This window comes from Zootoca vivipara, chromosome Z2 (assembly GCF_965207765.1).
Source record: "Zootoca vivipara chromosome Z2, rZooViv2.hap1.1, whole genome shotgun sequence".
NCBI lineage: Eukaryota > Metazoa > Chordata > Lepidosauria > Squamata > Lacertidae > Zootoca > Zootoca vivipara.
In genome coordinates this window covers 10,647,243-10,673,512 of record NC_142585.1, presented here as the reverse complement: position 1 = coordinate 10,673,512, position 26,270 = coordinate 10,647,243, and positions in this window count along the sequence as shown.

The window sequence follows — 26,270 nt, the reverse complement described above, 5'->3', positions numbered from 1 at the left end:
TTCAGAATAGCTTTGTTTGCTGTGGGTAATAGACCTGTAAGTTTTATTTGTCTTTCAGCTAGCAGTCTTAACAGACTGTTTCTTTCTGCACTATATTTACCAAATTCTTAACAGTCCAAAAGGAAACACAGTCCTTGGAATGGTAAGGTTTCCTCACATAGGCACAAGTGACTTTAGAAAGGCTCCACAAATTCATATAAACTTAGGAATATCAGCAGCTGGTATGTAACATAATCAACACATCCTTCTGCCAGTAGAGCTTCCATTACCAGGTCCTAGCAAACAGCAATTACCTTAATCCCAGGAGCTCTCGTGCAGGGGAAATGGGCTCCAGTGTAGCCCAGGCAAGACTAAGTTCTCTAGGGATGCCTGACAGTGAATCCAAGAAAGCTTGCTATTGCTAGCACAGCCCGAGTCAAGTCAGGAAGGCTGGAAATCTCACTTTCTTACTGTATTATTATAAAGTGCAGGGGGGGGGAGGAATGTTAGGAGTGATTTTCAGCTCTTGCTTTTGTACAGATTGTCCCAGTTAGACTTTGTCTGAAATTCTTTGGCATTCAATTACACTGTGTGCCTGTCACATTTCTAATTGGATAAGGCGCCATGTCATCTAACCCTATTACATGGCATAAAAGAAGGTAGAGCTTCTCCATATAACCCTAAGCACCACCATCTGCCTTCTAAGCCCTTTAGAAATTGGAGTTACATTATCAGATATGAATAGTGACAAATTATGACAGAAGGAAAAAGGAAATGAAGCAGTTGCTCACTCGGAGGTAAACTACAATGCATATATCGGAGAAGAATCAATTGCAAAACGGGCCTGAACCACTCTTAAGATGCTCAACCAAAGGGAGAAGGGATGGCAATGAAGACGAAGAGGAACAGCAAGCAGACAGGGAGGAAAATAGGGAAGGGGCAGGCAAGGAGGTAGGCTAGAGAAGGAAAAGAAAGCCAGAGAGCCAAGCAAAGACCAAGGTGGGGCTTGGAAGGAATTAGTCACAAGGCCAAGTCAACTGGAATCAACAGGTGACCAGGATGGTCACAGAAGAGCCACTGATCAAATTACAGAGATGGGGTGTTTGCAAAGATGCCCTAGGCCCCTTTCTTTTCAGATGCCTCCCCTAGCTACTGTTTTAAAAATGATATAGTGGCCATGATTTGAATAAACCTGAGAGAATGTTAAAACTGTCCTGCTGTGTCAGACCAGAGGCCTCATCTAGTCCAGCATCCTATTCTCACAGTGACCAACCAGAAGCCACAAGCAGAACCTGAACACAGCAGTACCCTTCCCACATGTGACTCCCAGCAAGTGGCCCAAGTGCCTCCAGCAGTGGAGGGAGAAATGTAGCCATTATATCTAAAAGGAGGTGAGAACTGTGGATTTCTTAAAGGGGCCCCTGATTCTCCCTCCATAATTCAAACACTGGGTGGGACCTTGCTGAGACTTGCTAGGGCAATATATTGTGGAGTTCCCTAGTCTCCTTTGGATGGCTGGATAGTACTAGTAGTAGTAGCAGTACTAGGAAGAAGACGACGATGAAGAAGAAGAATATAATGCTAGTCCCACGCAGAGTAAATTTATTGAAATTAATGAACCTAGGCTTGTTGTTAGTTTCAATGGGACTAATGTTGGCTACAACCCAATAGTAATAATAATATGCGGACTCTGCAGCGTTGAGCAGCATGCAAACCACAACCTTCCCAGTTCAGTCTTTCTCCATCTATCCCTCTTGGTCTCTCTCCCTCTCCCACTGCCTCAAAAATGTTCATTTTTCATGGTTCCAACTTGCCAGTGGCTTTGGAATGGCATTTAGAAGCAAGTTGGGCAGTTTTCTTCAATTAAATTCTTCTCTAAAAGTCATTTACTGACTCCACTAAAACGTATAGCTGCAATGGGGAATACTGAGGGTGCTCTAGGGCATTTGCTCTTCAAATGGTGGGTCTGGACCCAATATCAAGTCATCTAAGGTTGCACAAATAGATGGCAAGAAAGCTGAGAGATGGGTCTCCAAATGCATGATACTGTGAAAGGTGTGTCCCAGGTCTGAAATGGTTGAAGACTGCTGCACTAGGGTGTGCCCTCCATTCATACATAATAACAGTGTGTGACCCAATTTCCCCCCCACACACACACACACTCAAAAGAGAGAATGCATCTTGGAACATTTCCCAGAATCCTCAGTGATGAGCAGCTCTTCAGCAGAGGTTTCAGACATCCCATACATTAAAAGCACATTGTTTTCCTTCAAATAATCCTGGGAACTCTACCCATAAATGAGCTGCAATTCCATGCACCCTTAAAAACTACAATTCCCAGGATTTGAAGGAGGGCATGTGCTCCAAGTGTACGGTGTGTATGCCGCCTGAGGTGGTTCAAAATCCCTGTTATAAGATGAGATGAGAATCATTCAAACAATCTCACTTAGCTCTTTTCTAATATAATTCATAATGAATTCATTAGGACTCAGACAGAAAATTTTATTCCCCTTGGCATCGCTTTTTAAAAACTGAAATATCTTTGGGGCATGAATATAGTGTGTCTTCTTGGTTCTCCGGCTTTCAAGTAATGAGTGCTATAAAGGGGCTTTTGTGTTGATCTGGATCTGTTAGGAATAGACTGTAACACTGGTATAAATAGTTGTTAGACTTTCAAAGAAAATTGCTGCACTATATCTTTCCAAGTGTTGAATTTCTAATAATTGATGCCGGGGGGGGGGAATTGAAGAGACGTCTTGAGAGGGGAGGAGGCAGATCATGTCACATATCAAAAGCTGTTCTTCTCTATTTAACATGATTCTAAAATTGCAACCTGTCCAATGGATTGTGTCAATGAATGAGAAACAAAGCCCATGAAACTGATAACTCCTCGTAGCTGCAATCTGATATCCACTTTCCTGGGAGTAAGCCCCATTAAACTAAATGGATCTTACCTATGAGTAAACATGCACGTAGGTGGTCCTGACAGATTCCATATAGAGCTTCATTTCCCGGGGAACATCAGTCCTGCTTCTCTTCCTTGGTCTTAATTACAAACCAATAACATCAGAGAATTAATCTGTGGAAAACTTAAGTGCATGGAGGGACTGGTTATTCTGAGGCAAAGTTCACTCACAAAGTTGTTACCCTTTATGATGAATAGTGCACATTAGCCTTTCCCCACCTAGTGGACAACCACTCCCATCAGCTCCAGCCACTATGGCTCATAATAAGGAATTATGGGATTTGTAGTCCAACGAGTTCTGGATGACATCCTCTTGGGTAGGACTTGCTTACACTGCTTAACTCCACTTGTGTTCATGGCATACCTTCATAGGGACACTCCCAGAATTACAAATGCCATCCATGCTTCTGAGTTGATCCCAAATTGTCCCTATTTCCCTCACCAGTGCTTCCGCTGCCAAGCAGGCTTCATGTATAGTCATATCAATATAATCTGGAATGTATTTTTAGTATATGGATCAGACAGTTGAATCATTCAATCTGCTGTCCAGATTAAGTACAGGAAATCTTTGGCCCTCCAGAAGTTTATGAACTGCAGCTCCTATCAGCCCCTGCAATGGCCAGGGATGATGGGAGTTGTAGTTCAGCAGCATTTTGAAGGTGTGGATTAATGCAAGAAAGGTCCCTTTAAATATGTGGACTGAGAACTACCATCTCTTAATACAGCAGTTGGAGATAATTATTACAAAGTAATGGCAAGATGGTATATAACCATGGTTGTGATAAAAGATAGATAAGGGCTCCTCCTAAATCGTAGGAAGTGTAAGATCCAAACTAGGGATCTGTCGTGTATCTACTAGAAGAGCACAGTAGCAGACACCCCCAACCTGGTGTCCTGAAGATGCTGTTTGTGGTTGATGGGAGTTGTAGTCCAAGATATCTGTAGGGAACCAGGTTGGTGAAGGCTGCTGAACAGCAAGATAATGGAGCATAGTCATACCGGTATCAATATCACTGAGAAAATACCAGGGGATGAAATTCTGCTAGACTCTCATATCTGCCTCTTAAAGTATAGCATTCCTATAAAGCAGGGGTGGCTAAGTTTCCCCTCCCCAAATCTGGGGTCCTGATCTCCTCAAGCATATTTTCTGGTCCCTCCAAGACCTTAGGAAGTTTAACAACGCGGGCAAGAAAAGAAAAGAAAATTAGATATTGTGCTGGAATTTCTCGTTGCGTGTGCCCAGTGTGCTTGCATGTGAGAATGCGTGTGCAAGAGTGTCAATGTTTGGCTGTACTCACTTGCTGCCAAATGTTAGGGCCGGCCTCAACCAAAGCAGATAAACCTATCAATGGCTCCTGCCTAGGATGGCATTGTTCTGAAAATGTTCTATGCCTCTGAATACCAGTTGCAGGGAATCACCAATTGGAGAGAGCGCTGTTGCACTCAGGTCCTGCTGGTAGACTTCCCACGGGCATCTGCTTGGCTACTGTTGACCACAGAGTGCTGTACTAAATGGGCATGGCCGGATCCACTAGGGCTCTTCTTAGATTCTTATGTACATACTTTCACTACAGTACATCACTCTGTGGCCGTCCATGCCAGAGTTACTCTCAGTGACTGATAAACATGACCCTGATAAAAAATTTCCATTGTTCTTGATGGGACTCTCTCCCATGTGGGTATGGCTAGGATTGCAGCCTCGAGGCAATTGCTAGACCACTGTCCTAGTCAATTAAAGGCAAATAAGGTTAAAATGAGAGTACCTCTAACCCCAATAAGTACTCGTGATAAAGCAAGGGAAGACATTTACGTAATAGACTAAAGAAACAATTGCCAGGAATGTTTAATCAGCATGATGGGTCCTACTCAAATGAGACCTGAATGGCATTTCAAGGTACCTTCAAGTCCTGAAAATGCCATGATTAAATTAATTATCTCTTGAGTGCATTTGTTTTTTTAAAAAAATTAAACTCATTTGTTAACTGAGACCCAAAGGCAAAATATCCTGGACATTTGGCAAAATATAGAACTGTAGGTCATGTTCGACAGTCTGGAATAATGAAGATTATCATGCTATGTGTCCGAATGATATGCTGATTGATTAATCTTGGGGTGAGTAATCTTTTTTCACCCCAAGGGCCACATGATATTCTGGGCAGTGGGCAGTTACAGGCCAAATGGGCAGGGCAATAAATGTGAAGGCTATCGTTGTAGAATAGGTTAATTTCTATACATACTCACACACCTCTATCTATCCTCTATCCATGCAACCAAGAGGCATGGTCACGCTTCAAATAACTATTGCAGCCAGGCAGAATCATTCAGGATGTGGTGCAGGGCCATTGAGGGGTGTGGTCTGAAAAAGAGCTTCAAGGGCCAGATAGTGACATCTGGAGAGCTAAATTTGGCCCCCAGGCCCGAGAATCCTCATTCGAGTTTATCAAACACAGTGCAACAAGAGTAGACTTCTTGTAGTTTTCTTTCTTCAAAACCTTTTCTGAGCTTGCAGACTATATGAGCAAACTGCCACTAAAAATTCCATCGGTCCCAAAAGAAAGCAGTTATTAAACAGAGCTAGTCTGCATTAGCGGTAGCAATACAGATAAGGCTGGAGTACAACTCCACTCATTCCTGGCTATTGGCTATGCTAATATGCGACTAATGAGAGTTATGGTGCAACAATATCTGGGGGAGCATCACATTAACTACCCTTGGTTTACATGATTAAATAAACATTCCCTTTGTGCAGAAGGAGTGGCTCAGGACTTCGTGGCTGCCATGGCGACCATGGGGCTGTCCTAACATGTCATCAGCCCAGCGAATGTGGCAGGCCACACTCTGGACCTGGTGCAGAATTCAACAGCCATGTTACTCACTGGTGCAAGACGGTTTGAGCATGTTACACCGATCCTGGCCCAACTGCACTGACTGCCAATCAGTTTGCTGGCCCAGATCAAAGTGTTGGTTTTGACCCATAAAGCCTTAAGCAGCCTGAGGACTGCAATACTGCCTCTTTCCATATGAACTGGCCTGGACCCTGTGATCATCTGAGTGCTTCTTTGAGTGCCTCCTCCACAATAGTAGGGTAGCAACATGAGAACAGGCTTTGTCTGTGGTGGCTCCCTATTTGTGAATGGCTCCCCCCAGGGAGGCTTGCCTGGTACCTTCATTGCATTACTTTAGGTGCCAAGCAAAAACATTCCTCTATAACCAGGCCTATTGCTCATTATTCATATGTTTGTTTTTGGTCGTGTATTTTGTGTTCTCATTTTGTATTTTTATGTTGCACACTGCCCTTTTATCTTTGGATACTTTGCAGTATACAAATGTTGTTGTTGTTGTTGTTGTTGTTGTTAGAATCCAGGAGGAGTCAATCATAACCTAGGGAATGCTCAGTGAAGTGTGCCCTCTCTTCTTCAAAAATAATAATAATACAATTTACATTTAATTGATACGAATTGCATTTACAATTTGTGAACCAAAACACAGCCATCTGTCGAAATGTTCCCTTCTCCAAATTTTCGATTGCAGTTTTCTAGCCAAGTCATCAGCACAAAAATTCATCTATTAGGGAGAAGTGTGCATGAAGATGCAAATATTGATGAAAATAATGTACCAATATGTGTTATGCTTTGTAAGATGTGGAAATTGCTTTGTAAAGCTGTTTATAATATGCGGAATTGCATAGAAACATGTACATAGTTGGAGAAAGTTGCACTAAAACACTGATATTTTTTTTAATGAGGGCCTTTAAAAAACAATCATAAACTGATGTGGAAATGTGGAGAACTGAACTTAAGAATGGAAAAATGAGAAACTGAGAAAATTCAAAATTGGCATATTCACCCATCCCTTAATTTACATTTTAACCATGGATCAAGGTTTTATTCCATGATGATAAGCCAAGTTTGGTTCTTGGGTTCGCATCCCTGGTTTGTTTGAGTGAACTATGAATGGTAAACCATTATCTGTTGTTTTCTGTGACCTGCGAATACACGAACTGTGTGACTCCACTGAAAAGCAGTGTTTTTGTGATACTGTAAACCTTCAGTGTGATGGTGAATCATTCTTCACATTGCAGTAGTTCAGTCCTCGATATTATAGTCATCATGTTGTGGACGTGCATTTCTGAGCCACTCCTTAGGGAACTAGATTGCAAGGATATTGCGCAGCCGACAGTCAGACCGAATGTATATTTTTATGCTTGTATCTTTCAGCAATACTGAAGTTGTTCCAGGGGTTTTGAAATCTGGTAGGGAGGGTTTCTTGGGTTAAGCACAGAGATTTCCAAGGTGTTTAGTCACCTTTGTTTGCTTGTTATATTGGGTCACCATCTTGTCTCTTTTTGTGTTTGTGATTGCTGGTTAAACCCATTTTACCTGCATTAGCTGGATAGCTAAGTCCAGAAGCTCATCTTCCAAAGAGCTCTTGTGCCAAAATGGCACAATTCCAGGACTGAGGGCGGGCTGCAGCTTCATGGTCATTTAAACAAACTCCACAACTCTGTGTCGGAGTTAATCCTAAACTGGATTTAGCTGCCTTTACAAAAGCACAATTCCCTCCCCTCCCCCAATAGATGCATAACACCATTTCTCTGGCCTGCCTCCAACTTTGGTATCATTGTGATCCAGACCACATTTGTCTAAAAGAACTTTTTGGAATAGGTAGACTGACAGTTGCATGCCACAGATAAAAACACCCCATATGCCTTCTGTCCTCGGCACAGTGTAATGTAGGCATTTCTTTTCCTTTTCTCCCTTTCTCTCCTTCCTTCCCTCCCTCCTCAAACACATGCACCCACAGGTCCTAATTCACAGGTCCTAATTCAGCTGCAGTTGGGCATCAAAAAATTATTAATGTGTGATGACTAGTTGGTGCAAGCTAGTGGTTGCCTTTTATTCTGCTCATAAGAATGTGTTGTGGAAATGAGTATTTGAGAATGAGGTGAACATTCTTAGGTACATAATAACTAGCAGATCTGTGGTTTGTACCCAAATCCAAGAGGCAATATGCAGGACATTTGGGGAAGCAGGGTCCTATTCCCCAAGCAAGCAATTGGGGAAGGGTTCTGTCCCAGGCATCTCCAGTTTTAAAGGTTCTGGTAGCAGATAACTAGGAAAGCATTTCTCTGTTTGAGGCTTTGGAGAGCTGCTGCCAGAGTAGACAATACCCCACAAAGAATACAGAGAACTGTAGTATGTTAAGGGTGCTGAGAGTTGTTAGGAGGTCATTAATAAATGACAGTTCCCATGATTCTTGGGAGAAGCCATGATGCTTAAAGTAGTGTATGAGTGCTTTAAATTTATGGAGCGGATGTGGCATAATAGCCTGACCTCATATAATGCATTTTCCTATGTTCCTAGCCTTCCTAAACCCCTCTCTGGCAATCCTGCTCATTCAAGATCTCACCTGATCCAAAGTCACTTTTCCATACATCTCCTCAATTTAGTGGACATCTCTTTTAGTCCATTTATAATGGATTCATTTGTTAAACTTTAATGTAATGCAATGTACTCTTGTAAAGTAGACTTGTCAGATTCTTCTGCATGACTACGACAACTTCACTTTTTTGTCTTAATAAATGAAATAATGAAATTTAATTAACTGAATCTTGAGGACAGTTTCTTAAGAATCGTACACCTGATTACATGCCCCAAAGGCTACAACCTCTGGAACCCTGATTTCCTATCTGTTTAAAGAGGCCCTTGAATGGGAGGTCAAATCTATGCTGCCCATTAGCCTGTCATGAAAATTATGACTTCGTGGGTCCATAAGCTTGGGATGTGGTTTGATTTCTTCTGCATTCAGTTCCAGCTATACTAACAAGGAGAGCTTCCATTTGAAAGTGTAATAAGGTTTTGTTTTGGCTGTTACCAATCTTTGTGATGAAGGGCATTTTGATTGGTAGTAGCAGGTTATTAGCAGCAGTAGTATTAGTATTAATATAGAAGGCTGCCTTATACTGAGTCAGACCCATTGCTTGATCTAGCTTAGTATTGTCTGCACTGACTGGCAGCTACTCTGCAGGTTTTTAGGCAGGAGATGTCCCCAGCCTTACCTTCATTTCCAACAATAAGCACTTGGTGGGGAAACAGGATGAGGAATAAAATGTATGTACTTTATATATTTCACATTCATTTTATACTACTTAATCACTATAAATAAAACCTCTAAGCAGTTTACAATCAAAATAGCAATTACATTGGTGACAGCAATGCCAAACAGCTGGGCCTCCTTTTGATGGCCTGGGAGCAAACCAAAGAGAAAAAGGCTCTCCCTCACAACTGTTCCTTTGCACCTTCTGGCAGCCGATTGGCTCCCAGGTGAGGGCTTAGTCACAGCATGGCAGAGCAACATCCAGAACCAGGAGCAAAATAAAAAAAATTCCTTCAGTAGCACCTTAAAGACCAACTAAGTTTTTATTTTGGTATGAGCTTTCGTGTGCATGCACACTTCGGCAGATACACTGAAACAGAATCCACCAAACCCTTATGTATATTCAGAGGGTGGGGGTGGGGTGGGGGTGATGGGAATGGGTGATGGGCTGATGGGAGTGGTAAACCTGTAGATGGCTGTTAACGACTGCTGATGACTGCAATTAGTACTGGGGGGGGAAGCAAGGGCTGAGGCGCTAAAGAAAGCTTGATCATGCATAATGAGATAAGAATCCAATGTCTTTATTCATCCCAGGTGGCTCCATGGTTTTAAGCTTGGTAATGAGTTCCAATTCAGCAACTTCTCTTTCCAGTCTGTTCCTGAAATTTTTCTGTAATAAAACAGCTGCTTTGAGATCTTGTATAGAATGTCCTGGGAGATTGAAGTGTTCTCCTACTGGTTTCTCTGTCTTGTGGTTCCTGATGTCAGAACCAGGAGGTTATCAGTCGCATCTGAACCTAACTGCTCCTTTCCTTCACCCCTGCATATACAACAAATTGGGGTGCCCAGTTAAATAGGGACCACAGTACTGGTTTGTAAATTTAAATATTCATGCAGATAAGAATTTGGCACCCTATTGTAGCAGCTCTCTTCTCTTTACTTGCTGAAGAAGAGAAATGAGTGAATGACCCACTTCTGCTATGGGTAAGCCACAACAGAAATGCTATAGACACTTAACAAGCAGAGACCAAAACACAATTCTTCTATTTGTAATGCTAGCTTTAAAATCCTTGGTTTGGTAATAACTGATCAAAACAGATCACCTCCTGGTTTAGTCTGCATAGCTTTTCTATGCTTTCCCCCTCCCCCTCCCCCAATAGTGTGGTTTTAGAAAAAAATAAGTATGATTCAGCATTATAAAAAAGCAGTTTTATTATTTGTTCTACTGCCTCTAACATTTTTGTATTCATCTCCATCATATGCTGGTGTTATTAGGATATCTGTCAGGTTGTATCACACGAATAGTTTCAGGAGAAAAAAAAACCCTGTGCTCTCCGTCTTTTGCAGTGAAAATGAGCAGGATCACAGCCATCTCTGTATATAGATGTGTTATTCTGTACTGGGTTTTCATATGGAAATCAGTGTAGCAAATTCACTTTGTGTCACATAGTGTTTTCTGGTTAGGTCAAGTCAGGCAAAGACTGGTCAATTTACTATCAAGGAAGAAGTCAGGACCACAGACAGCTAATGTTGTCTTACCAGGGAGCTGAGTCTCTCCTGCTTATGATCCCAAGCAACTGGTATTCAGAGAGGCATGCTGCCTCTGTATCCTGGAGGTTATAGCCACCATGACCAGTAGCTATCAATAGTCTTATCCTCCATGAATATATGTAATCCATTTGCAAAGCCATCTATGGTGAAGACTGTCAGCACATCTTGTAGTAATGAATATGTTCTGTGTGAATAAATACTTGCTTTCGTCTGCTTGGAATCTCCTCTTATTGGTGGCCTAGTATTGTTTGCTCTCTCACTAGGAGCAGATCTCCAAACTCCCTGGTGGAAGTCTTTTTCAGCTCTGCTGACTAATATCTCCTTTAAAGTAGGGATGTTAGGGATTGAACCTGAGACCTTCTACATGCAAAGCTATGACCTTTCCCAAAGAAAAGGGCACTCATATAATACCATCTCCGGCAGAGGCAAGATCTGAGCAAGGAATTGATTGGTTCACAGCTCAGCCTCTCAGCTACTTCTCTCCAGTAGCTCATCAAAGAAGCTGACTTGGCCACAGACAATGCTCAGTGCTCCAGGAAGAAGCAAATGTCTATGTGAATGTTTGAAGCGACTTTTTGATCCAAGCTTGAATTTAATGAGCATCAACTTTCAATGTGTTATAAATGTGAGACACGTTATAAACCCCTTGGAAAATTGTCATTTTTACCTGAGATGTTTTGCAGCCCGCTAAAGTCCTAAGCTGGATATTACAGACTGATCCTGAAGGACAAGATAACACATCAAAGAACAACTGATCTTTATAGCTGTCTGGCAGCATCTCACACCTAGAGTGGCACCTATGCTCCCCTTGAAAGTGTTGTCAGATGTCAAGCAAGGAAGAGAGACGTCCAGGAAAAAAAAAAAGCAGAGGCGTTGAAAGGGGCACAGGTTATTTGATTTTTAGAATGTACTGATCCCCAATATTTCTCTTTGCCCCCCCTTGCCCCCTCACTAAAGGGCATTATAGGTTTACTTAAGACTCATGTCAATACAAAAGGCTGAATGTCATTCATTCTAACCTGATCCTTTCTGATAGTGAGAGCAGCCCAGAAGGATCAAAGAACCCCTTGGAGACAGGAGCTCCCTAAGAAACGACACCTGTTAGGTGTACATCTCACAGGGTTTCAGCCTGCCATCCATCCCCATTTCCAGGACACTCCATTCTCCCCTTCCTGTCTCCCCTTCCCCACCAGCAAATTATTGGCTACTGAACATGCTCAGTCCTCACTGAGCTGTTTGAGGACAGGGAAGGTTGCCAAATGCAATCAATCAATCAATCAATCTTCTTGTGCCTTTGCAAACTTTGGGATTCCCTCAAGCATGCCAATACCCTCTCTTGTTTTTTACTTGCCACACTGTGGCAACAATCCTATTGGCATTCACCAGCTGAGTTTGCTAATGGAGGGAGTGATTTATTTAGGTATTTCTTCAACCCTGCTATGCACACACATCAGTTTTCTTAATAGCTGTTACCTCCTGTTTAAAGTTCCTGGTGGTAATAAAGGAGCATTTTCCTTCAGTGCTTCTAGTTTCCATAAGGCAGCTCTTGAAACACATGAATGCCGCTGTTCTGACTGAGATCGCAGGAGAGTTTGATCTTCCTGTTTCTTTGAATGGAGTTGCAAGGTTATCCGCCAATTTCTGGTCCCGCATCACAACTGGCCTGTGGCTTTCTTGACCCAGAGTGTTGCCGAGAGCTGCCAGCAGCATGTATAATTCATGGCACAAGGACTCCAACAATGGCACCTTTCCTGCTCACATGTTCAAACAGATGGAGCAGTGCATGGGGCCGAGAAGCCGCCACTAGTGTGCGCCAAGGCTGTGGTGCCGTTGCCAGATAAAGCAGAACAGATGAGAGAAAGAATAAAGGAACTGAATTCTTGTGTGCGAAGGTTATTGCATTTGTCAACTCCGGGGCTGCAGAAGTGCTTCGAGAGCCAGAGAAAGATTAAAGTCTCTTGAACACCTCAACATTTCATTATTGTTTGCCCTTTCCTGGAAATGTATTGGAACATGAGGAACCTGCCTTATGCTGAGGCAGACCACTAACCCATCTCACATAGTATTCAAATTCTCTGGTGTTGCCATGGGTCTCTAAGGTTTCAGACAGCCCTACCCAGGGATGATGGTGATTTATTTATATGCTGCCCATCTTACTGGGTTACTTCCGGCATTTGAGGCAGCTCCCAACAAAAACTAGAAAAAACACAACACAACATCAACTACTAAAATTTTCCCTGAACACAGCTGCCTTCAGATTCTTTTTAAAAATCACATAGCTGTTTATCTGTTTGACATCTGCTTGGGGGCATTTTGTGGGGCGGGCATGACTACCAAAAAGGCCCTCTGACTTTGCTTCTTGCAGTGAGGGAACTAGCAAAAGATCCTCAGAGCTGGACCTCAGTGTCTAGGCTGGGCAATGGGGGTGGAGACACTCCTTCAGGTATACAGGGCCAAAGCCATTTAGGGCTTTAAAGTTCAGCACCAACACTTTGAATTGTGCTTGGAAATGTACTGGGAGCTAGTGTAGAGATCCTGGCAGCTGCTCCCAGCCACCAGTCTAGCTGCCACATTCTGGATTAGTTGTAGTTTCCGGGTCACCTTCAAAGGTAGTCCCAGATAGAGAGCACTGCAGTTGTCCAAGTGGGAGGTAACCAGGGCATGCACCACCCTGGTGAAACAATGCACAGGCAGGTATGATCTCAGCCAGCATACCAAGGATTGAATCCAGATATGCCAAGTATTGAATCCAGAGGCTTCTGCATGCAGAGAATATGCTTCACTGCTGAGCTACCTGCTGTCGTCATCACCTAAGAGCATAAGATGTGCTGGCTGGATCAGGCCAGTGGCCCATGTAATCCAGCATCTTGTTCTCACAGTGGCCAAACAGGTGCCTATGGGGGCAGTGTATAATTTGACAAGAAAGAGAGGTTTTGTCTTTCATAGGTGAAGCCTTTCATAGGTTACATTGGGAGAGGTTGTTGTTGTTGTCGTTATTGTCATTAGCATTTGACTTTTACAGAGAAAAAGTCATTTACCTTGACTTTTTCTCTGAATAAACTCCAGGCAGCTTCTAGATAAAAACGAGAACCACTGAAAATATAGAAAAATCCATCATTAAAAAAGCAGCCAAACATTAATAGAAATAATGAAATAGATGCTAGATGCATCTACAAAATCTGTTTAATTCATAGTAATCATTACAATAAAGACGGCACAACACCAGCCCTTTCATTAAAAGCAGTTAGTTCCCAAAAGCCTGTTGGAACATGAAAGTCTTCAGCTGCGAAGGACAGGAATGCAGGAGCCAGTCTAGCTGTTCCAGAGAGAGAGAGATCCAGAGCCTGGGAGCAGCAGCCTTGCAAGTAAAAACATACAAATGAAAGCTCCCTCAGAACTACACAGCCAATCAGAGCACCTAGTATATCACTGAAAGTCATGCCACTCTGCCTCTTGGCTAGTTGACTTTAACACTAACAGAATTAACCCTTATGTTGCAAATGGAATGATCCCTGCTGTTGCATTTCCAGCTTGTTGCACTACACTATGCTCTCACAAGTAGCCTGCAATGGGGGGGGGGTGGCAGCAGGACACAAAGTAACCTTCAGGATTCCCTAGCCCAAGTTTGCCTATACTTGCATGTTCAGTCATAAAGGAATGCAATATAAGAATATCTCAAGACTGAGGCATTCTTTAGGCATGCTTCGCAGAGCAGGGGAGCTGCTTTTGCTCAGGCATTTGTGCATATAATACTATCACGTGGACATACTATGCAGGTCTTTCTCATGCATTCTGCATCCCACTGAGGCAAAGAGCACTGATCCGATTAGAAAGATCCATACAATTGGCACCACCCACATGGTCATAGTGTTCTCATGCGCACACCCCTGGAGCATGAAATCACACCGCATGGAAGTGGCTCCCTCATGCTGCTCAGTGCAGGTGTGAAGAAGGCCTAATTGCCCATGGAATTGACTTTGAAAGCTGGATCAGTTTGCACAAAAAAGGGCCTGAAGTTCAATAGGGTAACAAGACAAATTGAAAGAATTCTGGACTAACTTCCCTGCTATTGTCCAGCAGTGAATTGCCCCCTTTGATGTGTATAATTTAGAAGTCCTGTGTGTTGTAGCAAGGCAATTGTTGCTCAAAATGACTGCCTTTTAATCATACAATTTTCTCAGTCGCTTTTTTGGAGCTTGCTCGTAATTCATTGCAATTTGCGCTTGGCACAGTGCTCCAGAGCTGTGTTTCTAAATTGGAAAGAGCTTTGAAATTCACCCTCAGCCTATTTGTCTATTTGATTTGCATCATTAGATTTGTTTGTGTTAACATTTGGGCTAAATTCTCCCCTCTGATCAATGAATGCATGTCTCAGATAAGGAGCAGGAATGAAACATTTGCTCAGCTATGCCGTGTGTGCAAACTCTCTGCTTTGAGCAGAGAGCTCTTTCCTGATGCAAAATAATATTAATAAAACTAAATTCCACAGGGATGACCAAAAGAATTGCATATCCATTGCTCAGAAACCAAAGCAGATTCCCAGTAAGAGTTATATATGTTCTGTAGTTACCTTTAAATTGTACATCATACCTTTAAATTGTACATTACCTTTAAATTGTACACCCAAATTGAAAAGAAAGTTATTGGATTATGGGAAGGTAGCTGGATTAAAAGTTAATAATCAAAAAACTAAATTGATGCTTAAGAATATAAGAAATGCAGAGGGAGAAGAAATACAAATGAATAGTGGGTGGGAGATAGTGAGGAAAATTAAATATCTGGGAATCAATATTTCTAACAATAAAATGGAATTATTTGATAACAATTATGTTAAAATTTGGAGGAAAGTAAAAGAAGACATGGATAATTGGAAGGGATTGAATTTAACTTTTTCAGGCAGGATTGCCGCAATTAAAATGATGGTTTTACCAAAATTGATATTTTTATTTCAAATGCTGCCAATAAAATTAAAAAAAGAAACATTTGACACTTGGAAGAAAGATCTAAATAACTTTATTTGGCAAGGAAAGAAGGCAAGAACACAATACAGGTTACTAACGGATGCAAAAGAAAGAGGCGGCTTGGGAGTTCCGAATCTCAAATTGTATTATGCTGCATCTTGCCTGTGTTGGATGCGGGAATGGTTCATGTTGGATGACTTGGAGTTACTTAAATTGGAGGGTTTTAAGAATATCGGAGGTTGGCATGCACACCTATTAAAAGGAAAAAGAGGTGAATACACATCATTTACAAACCATGTATTTAAAAAACCCCTATTAGATATATGGGAGGAATTTAGATGTTTATTAGAGCCCAAAACTCCATGGTGGGCCTCACCTGTAGAAATGTCAGCGACAGGTAAGGAACCCAAAGGGAGTAATTGGCCGACATATAAAGAACTGCTTAGAAAAGTAAATGACCAATATGAGCTAAAACCATATAATCAAATCGAGCAATATTGTCAAAGCTGGTTACATTACCTTCAATTACAATCGATTTTCAAAGGACATAAAGTAATTGGATTTGAGGATAAAAGATCAAAATTGCAAGAATTATTATTGGAAAACCAGGAAAAACCATTGGCTAGAATTTACAAATTCTTACTAGAATGGGATATGAAAGATGAGATAGTAAAAGATGTAATGATAAAGTGGGCTAAAGATATAGGGAGGGTAATTTATACTAAGCAGTGGGAGAAATTATGGATCGAGGATATAAATTTTACAGCATGTATGACAATAAGGGAAAACATATGGAAGATGGTTTACAGGTATCATCTCACACCAGCCAAATTAGCTAAAATTTATAGAAACAACCAAGATAAATGCTGGAAATGTAAGGAGAAGTTGGGAGACTTCTTCCACTGCTGGTGGAGCTGCAGTAAGATTAGCTCATATTGGTCAAATATATATGAAGAACTGAAAAAAATGTTGAGATTTACATTCGAGAAAAAACCCGAGATCCTGCTGTTAAGCATGATCCCGGAGAATATACCGACGGATAGGAAGAATATACTACTCTATGCATGTGCGGCAGCCAGAATGCTGATTGCCCAAAATTGGAGAGGAGATAAGATCCCAACAATTCATGACTGGTACTTAAAATTGACAGAATACATGACACTAGCAAAGTTAACCGCAACGATTAGAAGGATACCTAAACAAAAAGTCAAAGAGGAATGGAAATATGTGGATGAGTATTTTTGCAAACAAAAAATAAGCACAAAATTAGTGATATGTTTAGACTAAGAGACATAAGAGATTAGGAAATAAGGTGATGGGAGTAGAGAAAGATATTTAATAAAAAGAAAAGGAGAAGCTTAATAGAACTTTATTATGAGAGGGAACCGATGATAAGTGTTTGGAAGTCACACCGCTATTCTACTTTACATCATACTTACTTTTACTTTCTTGCTTTTACTTTTCTCACCTTTCCTTTCCTCCCCCCCCCTTTCTTTTTTTTTTTTCTTTCCCCTTCCTCCCTATTTTATCCCATCCCCTCCCTTGTCTTACCCTCTCCCCTTTTTTCTTTTTTACTGACTTACCTGGGATCTCTCCTCCTATTTGTTCTCTCTCCGCTCCTGTTTTTCTTCTTTTCGCTCCGGCTTTCTCTTTATCTGACTTTTATATTTTGAGTTCCTCGGTTCAAGATCATAAAAATTGTAAAGATCAAACTTTAAATTACCGAGACTTTGAGGCTGATCTTATAATGGTACAATTTGGAAATATTGTTTATTTGCTATATATATATATTGTTGTGTTTTTGTAATTGAATAATATGTGTTCGTGTGTATTATTTTTATGTATTTTTTTTTCCTGTAATTTTTATAAGTAAATAAAGGTCTTTTAAAATAAAAAAAAAAAATTGTACATCAGATGGGTTATATTCACTGCTCATGAAGTGCTGGTGATGGAGCTGCTTCTGATGATACATCTGTGGAGGAAAGGATATAAGAAATAAATGCCTGAGGAGGTACATTTCTCACCTGGTTTACACACTTGGTGGTGACAGCATTCAGCGGTACCTCAGAGAAGTGCCATGGCTCAGTGGTAGAGCATCTGTTTTTCATACAGAAGGTCCCAGGTTCAATCCCCAGCATATCCAGGAAGGACTGGGAAAGAACCTGGTTTGAAATCCTGGAAAGTTGCTGCCAGTCAGTGTAGACAATACTGAGCTTGTATCTGATCTGTATATAATGATCTGACATTGTATACTAGATTCCTGTGCTCCTATATATGAAAATTCTCCCCAGATTACTCCCCACTGATAGCTTTCCCTCTCAACATGTCACAGATGACAATAGCAACATACTTGTCACATCTCTCTCCATATGCCAAAATTCCTCCCAGGGCCAGCATCGGCAGCTGGCATCCTTTTAGCAGCTGACTGTGTCCATTGCTATCTCTGGCCCTGATCATCAAACCAATGGCTTGGTCAAGAAGGTCACCTGCCATTTTAATGGAAAGTGACTTATGTGGGCCACTCCATCTCCACTATGCTGTCATATCCCCAGTTTCCTCCAACCTTCCTAGCCATTGCTCGGCAGCCAGTCAATGAACTGTCCCCTACAGTGGTGCTGAAGACAAGAATATATGGGAAACAGGTTCAGCAAGTGACAATAGTCCCCAGATCTAAAGCATAAGAAGAGCCTCCTGGATCTAGTCCATCTAGTTGCATCTTGCCCAGCATCCTGTTTTCACATATACCAACCATATTCCCTAACAGAAAGCCCACAAGCAGCTTCTTAGTGCACTCTTTTGATTCCCAGCAACTGGTACAGTCATACCTTGGTTTGTACGCTTTGGTTTGAGTACTTTCAGTTTAAGTACTCTGTGGACCCGTCTGGAATGGATTAATCCACTTTCCATTACTTTCAATGGGAAAGTTTGCTTCAGGTTAAGTACGGACTTCCAGAACCAATTGCACTCATACTTCGGGCTAAGTATGCTTCAGGTTGAGTACTTCGCGGACCCGTCTGGAACAGATTAATCCACTTTCCATTACTTTCAGTGGGAAAGTTCACTTCAGGTTAAGTACACTTCAGGTTAAGTACAGACTTCCGGAACCAATTGTGTACTTAAACCGAGGTACCACTGTATTCAAAGGTATACTGCCTCTGATAGTGGAGGTAGGACTTAGTCATCATAGCTAGTCGGAGCCATCAGTAGTCTTATCCACTATGAATTTGTCAAATCCTCTTTTAAAGCCATCCAAGTTTATGGCCATTGCTACTTGAAAAAGCAGCAGACCCAAAGGTATATTCATTTTAGAACTTATTTATAGCTGCCACTGTCCAAGAGAATATAAATGCTAGCATCATATTGGAAGAAAGCCAAGATATTAAAAACAAAACAAACAAATTGTCTGAACATAGTATGACATTTTTAATTGACTCTAATGTTTGTGGGCAGGTGACATATAAACCTCTGAGCCTCACGAAACTCTTTGTCAAGCGGAAAAGTATGAAGAGCATTATGTTATTAAAACAAGCAATATATAGAGAAGTGAAGTTAATAAGGGAAGCATTCTTATATCTGGGGAAAAACTGCTCCTCAGTTCTGACCAAATGAATCTATGAAGCATTCAGTTAAAGTATGCTGGTTTGCATCATTCCTTGACTAAGAACTAAAGTAAGACAATATTTTCTGTCCCCAATCTGCATTCAGATATAAAGATGCTGCCCTTATTAACTTCATTTCTCCATAAATTTTGAAAGTGGTATTGCTTCCATGACCTTGTTATAATTAGCTTGTTAATGAGCTATTGCCTGCTAATCCATATAATTCTTCTGACAGGCAGACAGCCCAAGAGATTAACAAAGTTTGACCAATATCTCAGATTCACTGGTAAAGCTTCTTCAGCCTCTGACGGCAATATAAAGATCTCTGTCTTTGATTAATGCAATCTATTATGTGCTGTGCATAAACCTCAAATGTAGAGCTGAAATGCAATTCCATTGTTTGTGTCCTTTTTGTAAAGAGGGGATTGCCACCTTCTTTCATTCAGCCCCAGTTTCGATCTGACATTGTAGTACAGTGCTAGTAAATCTGGAATTTATTAGTACAGGCAACTCCTGATTTAGGCGTGTCCGGATGACATGTGATTGTGCACGTACACTCGGCACTGAAACTGGAAGTAGCCCAAAAAGTCATAGAAAAGGCTGTGGTGGGGCAGAGCAGGCTTATGCTTGCTCCACTGATGCACACAAGGGGTCCAGAATGGAACCCCCACACAAAATGAGGATTGCCTGTAGTAAGTAAATAGAATACTGGAAGATCCTGCAGTCACAAACATATGTTCCTTGTTGCAGGAACTTATTTATAGAAACATTTATAAACCACACAGGTGGTGAATATCTTTAAAATGCAATACTATAATAAAATGGAAATAAAATCAGACACATCAATAAAAGCTGGTTGGGGAAAGAAAGCTCAGGTTCTAAAGGCTTGTCTGAATAATACGGTTTTCAGAAGGTCTTTAAAGCCAGTTATGACCTCTATTGGCAGGAGTTGTGTCCACTAAAGGCTTGGTCCCTGGTAAATCCCAGTCAAGCCTCAAATGTGTAGAAAACCAGTAGAAGTGGCCCATCAGAGAACCTCAGTGATGCTGTTGGAACTTGGAACATAAGAAAGCAGGCAGTCTTTAAGATGCTTTGGACCAGAGTTGTTTAGGTGCTTTGTGAACTAACATAAGAACCTCAGGAAAGGTGGATTCAGATATGTGAACTGCGGTGTCAAGAGAACTGAGATTGGTGTTGGATGCCACCAAGCTGAACGCTTTTCTCAGTGAAGGATCTAGAATGCAGGATTCAACCACATTGTCCTTGGCAGGTGGTCATTTAGTTAAATGTCTCCAGCAAAGCAGAACCTACCACCTTCAAAGGCACTGCCATCCTTGACCCACTGTCAAACAGATCTTTCAGCTGTTTCTGATAGGCCTTGGTTTCCAGATGTGAAGAACTGAATTTAGACTGGAAATATTAGAAACTGAGAGGACCGAAATCGACAAATCCTTGGTTACTCTAATATATAAAAGTAGCTCAACAAATTTTTGATCTTTGACATTTTGGAAAAAGATAGTATTCTGAATATCCTATTTCAGGGATGGGGAACCTGCGCCTCTCCAGTTGTTGTTGGACTACAACTCCTATCTTCTCTGGCCATTGGTCATGCTGGCTGAGACTGATGGGAGTTGGACTCAAAGTGCTGGTTTTGACCTACAAAGCCTTGTGCAGCTTCAAATGGCAGCCCTTCAAGGATTTCCTCTCCCCATATGAACTGACCCTGAAAGCATCATATGACACCCTTCTCCATGTGCCCCAACCACAGGAGGTCCAGAGAGAGAACTGGCCTTTTCAGTGGTGGCTCCCTGCTTGTGGAATGCGCTCTCCGGGCAGTTTCATGTGGTGCCCTTTTTGTCTAGTTTTAGACACCAGGCAAAAACATTCCTTTTTACCTGGACTTTCAGCTCTTAGTTTGAAGGGTTTTAAAGTACTTGTGGCCTCTTTTAGTGTGGTAGGATCTGCTAGACCTGTCTTTTATTTGTATAGATTTGTTTGTGTGTTTTATAGGATTTTATGCATTGTGATTATTGTAATTGGTTTTGATATTTCTGTTGCGTCTGTAGGTTTCTTTGAATCATATTTATGAGTAAAGCAACTAATAAATATGAATAATGACAACAAAAACAGTGTCACAGTATTTCCCACTTTTAAAATACCATCCATATTTTAAAATGAGTTCTGCCCTATCAACTGGGCATTAGTGTTGTCTCTGGTGAGCTGGTGGCCTAGAGCAGTGTTTCCCAACCTTGTGCCTCCAGATGTTTTGGGACCTCAACTCCCATCATCCCTAGCTAGCAAGACCAGTGGTCAGGAATGATGGGAATTGTAGTCCGAAAACAGCTGGAGGCACAAGGTTGGGAAACACTGGCCTAGAGCAAGCTTAATGAGTTCAACAAAGGAAATTCAACAAAGGAAACTGTGCCTGCATGATACAGGCCAATAGGGTTTGATCTAGCTCTGTAAATCTACTGGTTCTGGGTGCTCGCAGACTGGGTGGTCTGAGAGTGCCCTCTGAATATTCAGAGTGTACAATGAACTGCTGAGTAGAGCTGGATGAAACGCTATTGGCTCTTTTTTGTCACCTGATCCCTCCTGGGTGACAGTAGCCAGTACCTGCAGTACCACTCTCTGGCCATCTCCAGTGGTGGCACTGCAGAGCAAAAAAAAAATCAACTTTGCAGAAAGAGCCATGTAGAAATGCCATATGAGACGCAGGGGTGTGGGGAGGCAGACAATGCACCGTGTTCTCCGGTGCCTGTGAAACAGCTCACTGCATGTGGCAACTGCCACATAGACACAGCATTTAGCAGCTGGCCACTGGTGGCTGAGCTCCATGAAGAAGCCTTACAAGAGGAGCACCCAGGGAAAAAAAGAGTTCTCTGTAGAGCGCTGGGACGCAGCTGAGAAACCAGTTTGAGAAAGTGATGCTGAGCACATAGCAGCTGTCAGATGGCAGGCAGATCAGCAGGAGTGTGTATCCCTGCTGGAAGCAGTTTGTCATCACCCATTTAGGTGCAGAATATTTTAAACGACATGCAGATTTCCTTGAATGCTCGATAGCAGCATTCCTTCACCAGATAGAGGTAAGGGCAACAAACGTGAATTCGCTAATGGCATCCAGTAGGTAAACTACATTTTCCTAATGCAATTACACTATCAGACCTGAGCACAGGATAAATGAACTTCCTTGTCTCCCCGGTGGGGACAGCTTGATGAATGTGAGGTTCACTCCAGATGGCCGCTGGAATCCAAAGTGCACCTCTTGGATAAATATGCCATTAATCTTACCACAAACTACTTCTCTGCTGGAAATATCAGTACCCAAAGAAGCTGCAAAACCCAGAACTGTGAGAAGTCTAGGAGATGAGCACACTGGTGCTGGATGCATCACATTCACCTTTGCTACTCTTTGTTTTACCAATTGTTGTGTGATGATATGCATAAGGAGCAATTCACAGACAATTTGCGTCTTCATTTGACAAAAGTGACTGTTGGAAATTTGGGTGCAACTTAGTTTGCAGGAAAATGTTTTGTGTCTGGGTGGGTGGGTGGGTTAAACAGGGACGTCCAGATTCCCTGACTATCCCTGCATCTTTAATTTCTTAAGGTAACCACTCTGTCTCTTTGATGTTTAGACTGATAGATCTCAGGTGTATTTCTAGCAACTTCAACCTGCTCCTTGTAACAGGAGGTGCAAGGGGTTGAATGTGGTTTGTGCTGTATTTCTAGCAATGCCTGAGGGGTTCAGTTTCTGTGCATTCTGCTACAAGCTCTCCTGATATGTTCTGATTCACACATTATTCCAGGAGAACAATAATTGTCCTTTGGATTTTACAATTGTCTAAAATTTGCTATTGGCAGTAGTGTGTGTGTGTATTATTTATTTCATTGATGAATTGCTTTTCCTATGAGACATCTCAAGGCAATTTACTATATATAGAGATATATATATATATATACACAGTAAAACTATTGCATATGTAAAAACAAAAACAAGAAATACATATAAAGCAATTGAAAACCACAACATCAGTTACATTTATAAAATCAATTTCAAATCTAATGTGGATACCAACCAAGATAGGACTTGTTAAAAGAGGAAAGTCTTTAAAATGCACCTAAAAGGCAATAGAGATAGTGCTTATTTGATATGTAACAGAAGGGAATTCCAAAGATAGGCACCACCACACTAAAGGCCATGTTCCAATATTGTGTGGAATTGACCTCTTCACTGGATGGTATCTGCAAGATGCCCTCTCCTGCAGAACACAGTGATCAATTTGGTATATAGGGGGTGAGATGCTATTTTACATACACAGTTTATCAATATAGTTCTTACTTCCCCAAACATACCAAAATATATATTTTAATGTTTGTTTGTTTATTAAATAAATAAATATATATCTATAATACCCTCTATCTGAAGATGACAGTGTGATTTATAGCATAAAAATACAAAAGGAAAATACAAAATACATTTTTTTAAAAAACAAAGCCAAACAAACAAACATAAAAACCAGTGTCTCCTTCCCACATTTAAAAGGTCCCAGATTCTTTAATCAGACAAAGGCTGGTTATAGAAGAATGTTTTTCATCCGGCACCTAAAGATATGTAATGAAGGCACCTGGTGAGCCTCCTTGGGGGGAGAGCATTCCACAAGTGGGGAACCACCTCAGAAAAGACCCATTCTTGTGTTGAGAAACCCTCTGGACCTCTAGTGTAGGAGGCACATGAAAGAAGGCCTCATATGATGATCACAGGGTCCAGGTCAGTTCATATTGGGAGAGGCGGTCCTTGATGTATTGTGGTCCTGAGCCATTTACGGCTTTACAGGTCAAAACCAGCACTTTGAATCGGGCCCAGAAACTAATTGGCAGCTGGTCCAGGATTGATATTATATGCTCAAACTGCCTTGTCCCAGTGGGCAACCTGGCTGCTGAATTTTGCACGAGCTGAAGTTTCTGAACACATTGCATTAATCTAACCTAGAGGATGCCAGACAACAGACAACAGAAGTTAGGTTATCCCTGTCAAGATACAAGTCCAGCTGGGCCACCAGCCAAAGTTGATCATATATTTTAGGCATGCATACAGTGAGAGGAACTACATAACTGAACACACATTTTGTGATGAATTATTTTCCAGGCTGATTATGTTGTTGTTTTAAAAGGCAGATTAATGCAGAATGGGATGAAACACAATTATGAATGGAGTTGTTGTTGTTTTTAATGGCCAGAAATATATTGATCAATCCAGATCTATCTACCACTGATTCATGGCCACTTTGACGTCTCTGACTTCATGAGATTTCTTTGCAGCCATTTAATACTGAAATCCACAGCTCATACCAAAATAAAAACTTAGTTGGTCTTTAAGGTGCTACTGAAGGAATTTTTTTATTTTGTTCGACTCAGACCAACATGGCTACCTACCTGTAGCCTAGTGAATGTTACTTATTTTTTTCCCATAGATTTATACCCTGCGCTTTCTCCCAGTGGGAGCCCAGAACAGCTAACCATATAAGTTTCAGTAATAACAAAAAAAACCACACTAAAAACACCAATAAAAGCATACGAACCAGCCAATATAATTAGTGCTGAATTTATTGACACTACAAGGATATGCATTGCATTTCACTGCAAATCCACAGAAGTTGAGAATCATAGGGTGGATCAGAAGAAGCTGGGAAATTGCTCTCTCTTTGGAATAAAACATATTTTGGTAGTAGTCAGCTGCAATTCTCAGGCCAATACATTTCTAGAAAAATTGTCTCTCTTCATCAGTTTATGGGGCAATATTAATTACAAGATAAAAACGAGCCATGTATTTATTCCTCATTGTTATAAACCACCTACTACCTACTTTGTATTAATGTACTATACCTTCACAGTGGGACATGGGTGGCGCTGTGGGTTAAACCACAGAGCCTAGGGCTTGCCGATCAGAAGGTCACGGGTTCAAATCCCCGCGACGGGGTGAGCTCCCGTTGCTCGGTCGCAGTTCCTGCCAACCTAGCAGTTCGAAAGCACCTCAAAGTGCAAGCAGATAAATAGGGACCGCTACAGCGGGAAGGTAAACGGCATTTCCGTGTGCTGCTCTGGTTCGCCAGAAGCGGCTTTGTCATGCTGGCCACATGACCTAGAACCTGTACGCCGGCTCCCTCGGCCAATAACGCGAGATGAGCGCCGCAACCCCAGAGTCGGTCACGACTGGACCTAATGGTCAGGGGCCCCTTTACCCTTTATACCTTCACAGTATTAGTTATGGTTGTTGTAAGTTACATATTATGTATTGTGTATGGTACATTATTATTACTGTTGTTTATCATCAATTGTTTGTTAAAAATGTTTCCAAGGTGGCCAGGGGACATCGGTGTGGGGGGAGGGAGAGAAAGCAAAGAGCAAAATAACAACAACATTTAAAACTACACAGCACCAACTAGTTCACCACTGAACCAGTGAAAGACATAAACATATGATTCTATATAATCTAAGAACCTACAGAAAGAATAAAACCAATCATTATGAATGTCTGATGGAATAATAAAATTTTTAAGGCCCATCTAAAAATGATGATGAGGGCCAGGCTTAATGTATTTCCCTGGGGACATGGTTCCACAATCATGGGTAGAATCTAAACACATATTTTTTTAAAAAAAAAAGTTGTTTTTTTAAAATCCATTGAATTTTCCATAAGGCTCACTATTGCCATCTAGTGTCACATTGTATATTGCACTTAAAACACACTTAAAACATTTTATTTGCAGTTGTATAGCTGAGTTTGGTGTCACCAGTGAATACCCTAATATTGGCACCTGTCAATCTGATTTTAACTAATGGCAGGCTAGAAAACAGGACCTCTAACACTGATCCTGCAATCTTGTACCTGCTTAACCAAGTGTAATTTCTACTGAACTCAGTGGGACTTACTTTTGAGCAGACTGTAGATGAAAAATGTGGGCTTTCTTGAAGAGACTTCTGTTGGCCCAATGAGCTCTCCCTGGTCCTGAAATCCAAGAAACTATCTGAAACTGGCTCCTGACTTGAGAATGATACTTTTCTCTTTGTTTCCTGCTATTTTCCTGACATTTACCCCCATCGTAAGACCTTGCCTAG